The sequence below is a fragment of the Suricata suricatta genome, chromosome 3, assembly GCF_006229205.1.
Source record: "Suricata suricatta isolate VVHF042 chromosome 3, meerkat_22Aug2017_6uvM2_HiC, whole genome shotgun sequence".
In the NCBI taxonomy this organism is placed as follows: Eukaryota; Metazoa; Chordata; class Mammalia; order Carnivora; family Herpestidae; genus Suricata; species Suricata suricatta.
In genome coordinates, this window is record NC_043702.1 from 125029642 (window position 1) to 125035247 (window position 5606).

Below are 5606 nucleotides of genomic sequence, written 5' to 3' on the forward strand. Positions count from 1 at the left end.
ATACGGCGCGGACGCGAGGGGCGGGGCCCGGGCCGTGGGGGCGGGGCGGGGGCGGGCCTTTGACCTACCTCGGGAGGGCTTATTGGCTTCGCGTTCCCGCGGTATTTCAAGGAACGTGGGCAAGTAAGAAACCGGGAGAGAGCGTAGATTTGAAACAGGTGGTGCAATTCCGCGCTTCGGGCTTATTGCAGCCTTTCCTTCAACTTTAAAAAAAAGGTTTTAAACTATTTTTAAATATTTATTTATTTTTGAGAAAGAGAAAGATAGAGTGCAAGCAGGGGAGGGGCAGAGAGAGAGGGAGACACAGAATCTGAGGCAGGCTCCAGACTCTAAGCTGTCAGCACTGAGCCCAATGCAGGTCTTGAACTCACAAACTGCAAGATCTTGACCTGAGCTGAAGTCAGACGTTTAACCAACTGAGTCACTCCGGTGCCCCATGCTGCGGCTTTACATACTGTTGAGCTCCCTTCGTTCCTACCCATTTATTTTCCTTCCGCTTCCCAGACTCTCAAGCTCATCGTCATCAATTTCTCTTTCCCTGAGCCTTCCTGTGTTTTGCTCAACCTGCTTCTCATCCTCCATCCAGTTTGGGATGCTATTTGCCATAAACCTGGAATTATTGCCAACTCCTTCTCTGTCCTTCCTGTACATTCTGCAAATCTTTTCTGTCCTCTGTAATGGCGATAGTTATCATATAAATGATGGCAGTGATAAAAATTGTTTCCATTTACATGTCTAGGATTTTTATATATATTAAAACATTTGGAGGTTTCAGAGGAAAGGGAGAAGCATTGCCATTTAGAAACTGCTGTTTTCTGGTTGCCTGGTTAGCTCAGCTGGAAGAGCAAGCGACTCTTGATCTAGGGATTATGAGTTGGAGCCCCACGTTTGGTGTAGAGATTACTTAAATAAATTTAAAATTTTCAGTCTTTGTTACAGGGAACTCCTAGGTCATCTTTAGAGCAGATGCCTTTGGTCTGGAATGAACACTGTGAGGGGCCCCTTTCCTTTGTTTGGCTGTAAGGAGAGTACTACCTACCCTTGATTTTGGCAGAAGAGTATCAAGGAGCATATATCAGCTTGGCAAAGGCCTGTATCTTAGACATGCTGATGGGTGAAGTGAGGAGATGCCTATGTGCTATTTACATCTGGGAAGGAAGATGAATGCAGACTCCTTTCTTTAAAGGTTTAAGTTTATTGGAACATCTCTAATGGACTGGGGAGGAACTGACAGGTCAGCTGGCAACAAAAACCATCACGGACTGCTGTCAAGGTAGAATCAGAAAATTCCAGGGCCAGTGTCAGGTGGCATCTATTCCTAATGTTAGCCCATGGGATGCCTTTCTCTCCCCGCAACTGAGGGTCATCTAATCAGATCATGAAATGAGTGAGCCAGCTTTGTGTACAGTGGCCTTTTACTTCCCTTCTATAAAAATAGTTCTAATAGTATTTTTTTTTTTTTGGAGAGAGAGAGAGCAAGGGGGGGCATCAGGAGAGAGAGAGAGAGAGGGAGAATCTTAAGCAGGCCCCACATCCAGTGTGGAGCCTGCCGTGGGGCTCAATCTCACAAACCGTGTGGTCATACCTGAGCCAAAAATCAAGATGCTTAACTGTCAGAGCCACCCAGGCACCCCTTAAAGCGTCTTTAAAATTTTTTTATTTTATTTATTTTTATTATTATGTGCGCAAGCAGGGGAGAGGTACAGAGGGAGAGAGAATCTCAAAGCTCCACTCTCAGCACAGAGCCTGATTCAGGGCTCAATCCCATGACCCTGGGATCATAACCTGAGCCGTCACCACGAGTCAGATGGTCAACCGACCGAGCCACCCAGGCACCCCTGAAAGCATCTTGAAACAGCATCAGTAACTTTTTAAGAATATTGTGGTAAATATATATATAATATAAAATTTCACGTCTTAATTATTTTTAAGTGTACAGTTCAGTGATATTAAGTACATTCACATTGTTGTACAACCACCCCCCATCATCCATCTCTAGAAGTTTTTAATCCTTCCAAACTGAAACTGCACCCAGGAAACAGTAACTATTTCCCCACCCCCCACCCCCTGGCAGCCACTATTCTGCTTTCTGTCTCTATGAATCTGAGTATTCAATGGCCTTCATATAAGTGGAAGCAGGCAGTTGTCCTTTTCTGTCTAGCTGCTTCCACTGAATGTCTTCAAGTTTTACCCATGTTATAGTATGTGTCTGTATGTCATTCCTTTTTGTGGCTGAATAATACTCCATGGCGTGGATAGACCACATTTTGTGTCTCTGTTCTTCTGTCGATGGACATTTGCTTTGCTTCCATGTTTTGGATACTGTGAATAATGCTACTGGGAACATGTATGTATGGACGTCTTAAACAGCATTAGTATCTCATGAGGCTGTCTTTCACTTTAAGAGAAGAGAGTAAATAATTCATAACACATAGGCAGCTCTCAGATAGTAAGAGAAAATTCAAGGGTCTTCTTTAATTAATATTGTTGGCTTTGTAAAACAGCCTAAGATGTTCCTCCAATGCACCCTTCTCCGCTTGTGTGTGTGTGGGGAAGCATGGCAAAGGCCTAAAGAAGGCTCACTTTACCTGAGTTTTCCTAAACAGTCCGTGATTCTCCCTGGTCATTTGACAGAAGGTGGGGAAGGCTCTTGGCCTTACTGTCCCAGAATTTTAGGGTCAGGACGATCACCATTCATTCATTTATTCATTCAACAAATATATATTAAGTGTCTAGTGTGTATGTGTGTGTGTGTGAGGTGGGGTGAGAGAAGGGAACGCCTGCCCTTCTCACGCTTATATTCAACTGGAGATTCCAGAGTTAGATATAGATGGAGATAGGCCCCATTGTCAGTTATACTGCCTTTGCTTTTTTCCAGATTGTCTTTCCTTTGGAGGCTAGAAGGTACTTTTTGGACGGACATATTAAAAATTTCATTGCTAAACGTTTTGAGATTTGACTGTGAGAAGGTGTTCCAGTCACCATGTTGATTCTGGGCCTAATGAAATAACAAGAGCCGTTTTATGAGATGGTGAAATTGAGGCACCGGGACGCTCTGGGACTTGCCAAGCTCACAGAGCGAGGCCCCAGATCAAGATCAGGCTGTAAATCCTCACTGTGTCCTCTGGAGGAGCAAAGGCTCAAGGAGAAAGTCCTGATTGTTGTCACGGAATCCTTGCTTACAAAATCCTTACTTATATCTATCGGTTAACATACAGATTTCATGCCATTTCAATCAAAACTTCCAATGGGGGTGGGAGGGACTTCCAATGGATTTTTTTTCTTAACAAAATAATTCTAAAATCTACAGAAAAGAATAACTCAGATGGAATGAGGTAGAAAGCTATGCAATTTTTGAAAAGGAAAAATAACGAATAGCCTTGCTCTACCAGATATTAAGATGGCATATAAGGTAGAGCCATAGTGATCGAACTGTGGGTTGGCACCAGTGCCAAAATTAACAGACAGGTATAAAAACTTAAAGCAGGCAGCCCAGAAAAATCCCCCAATGTAACTGCAATTTGCTTATATATTAAAGAAAGCTAACAATCACTGATGGTAGAACAACTGGTTAAAGATTTAGGGAAAGCATTCTTTTGTTACTTTTTAAAAAAGATTTTAATGTTTTTAAAGCAATCTCTACACCAAGTGTGGGGCTTAAACTCACAATCCCGAGATGAAGAAGTACGTGCTCTATCAACGGAGCCAGCCAGGTGCTCCAGGAAAAAATGTTTAATTGTATCTTTGCCTCTTACCATAGATGCATTAAAGAGTTAAATGCTAACAAACCTCTAAGGAAAACACATAGAAGAAAACATAGATGAATATCTTTTTAAACTTAAAGCCCAGCAGACAATCTTCAGGATGACTAATAACACGACAAATATTCAGCCTCCCTAGTTTCCAACAGAAAGCAAATTAAAACAATGACAATTTAATCTAGCAAATTACCAAAGGTTAAAAGAAAGTTCAGGGTTATGGTGAGTGTGGGAAAATAGGTAACTTCCTATCCTAGTAGTAGCAATGTAAATTGGCATAACTTGTCTACAAAAAGTTTGGCAAGAGTGTTTTCAAGATTTTTATCTATTGACCTACTTAAACCACTTTAAGGGAGATATTCCAAGGAAATACTGAGAAACTCTAAAGTTTATTTATAATAAGGACATGTGCCATGGGGCTATTTAGAATAAAAACAAATAAATAGCTTAAAAGAGTAGAGAGTTAAATAAATAACTCTAACAGTAGAGACAGAGTTAAATGAATTAAGAAATAACATGTTGTAATTCTAGTTTATAAAATCTGATGGGTTCCAAATTATGAAAAATGTATGGTTAAAAATAGAGGTATAGTTATAGAATAGATAGGTTGATAGATAGGCAGATAGATATAAAAAGATTAAGAGGGAAATAAATACTAACAGGCGAGTGACCAGATTACTGATTATATTTATGTTTTTAAATTTTTTTGTTTCCTTTTAATTTGTTTTACTTTTAGACTTACAAAAATGTTTAACTTGATTTAAAATTATTAATCAGTCCTTGTCTTTTTATCCTCTATTATCTCACCCAAGATATCTGAACGTGTTTCTCCAAGGACATGACGAAGGGGCCATGCTCTGGTCCCAGTCAATCTCCTCTGCTAAGCCTTGGGGACACGTGCAGTCACAGCCCTGGACAAAGCAGGAGGAAATGAAGAAATCAGGGATGTTTGCTTCATTCATATTTAATACCAAGCCATCCGCTCTCCCCTGGGGCTTCATTTCTCTGTCTCCTCTGTGCCTACCATCAAATAAGTTGTTCCTTCAGTGTCTAGTCTATAGCGAATACGGGATTGATCATTTCCTTATCCTCCTTGTTTTGAGGGAGGATTAATTATTCCTTTTCACTATTTTGTAAGTGGTCAATACCAGGGCTCCTCGGCTACAGCCCCTGGAATCACAGAGTAAGAATACTTACTTGGCGTGTGTCTCTAGAGACCTTGTTGGGCCCAGCCGTTCAGGCTGACTCAGGAAACCTGACTCAGCAGCCTCCCAGGAGCTGAACCCCCTCCCCGCCTCGCCCCTGCAGTTCCTCACAATCTGGGTGCTCTCCAGGAGGGACCTCAAGGGCCAGGCCGCCCACATATGGAAAGTTGGGATATGGTTTGACTCAAAAGAACAGACTTCTTGGGCTTTGGGTGGTCCGTGTGCGGGGACCGCTATGAGAAGGGGAAAAGGAAGAGGAAAGTAGGAGTGAAGGAAAAGATGGTGTGGATAGAAAGAGGCCTGGAGACACACACACACACACACACACACACACCCACACACACACACACACACAGAGGCATTTTCAGCCCTGGCTCTAAAATGATGTGTACAGGTAGTCTGCCTTCATTAAACACCACCAGCTGAATAGTAACCCTACTGGTGTACCAGCATGGCCCTGGTGTGGGGTGGCCTCCGTCCTCACTTGAGGAAGCAGCTGCCTCTGAGTCTCCTCCTGGAGCTACATGCTGTTCACAGACTGAACACAAGGTGGCAGTAATACCACATCTGAGCTCCCAGGCCCGACGGGCGGTCCTCCCTCTGTTCCCACACACGCGGCCTGATGCAAACTAGAAACGTGCGC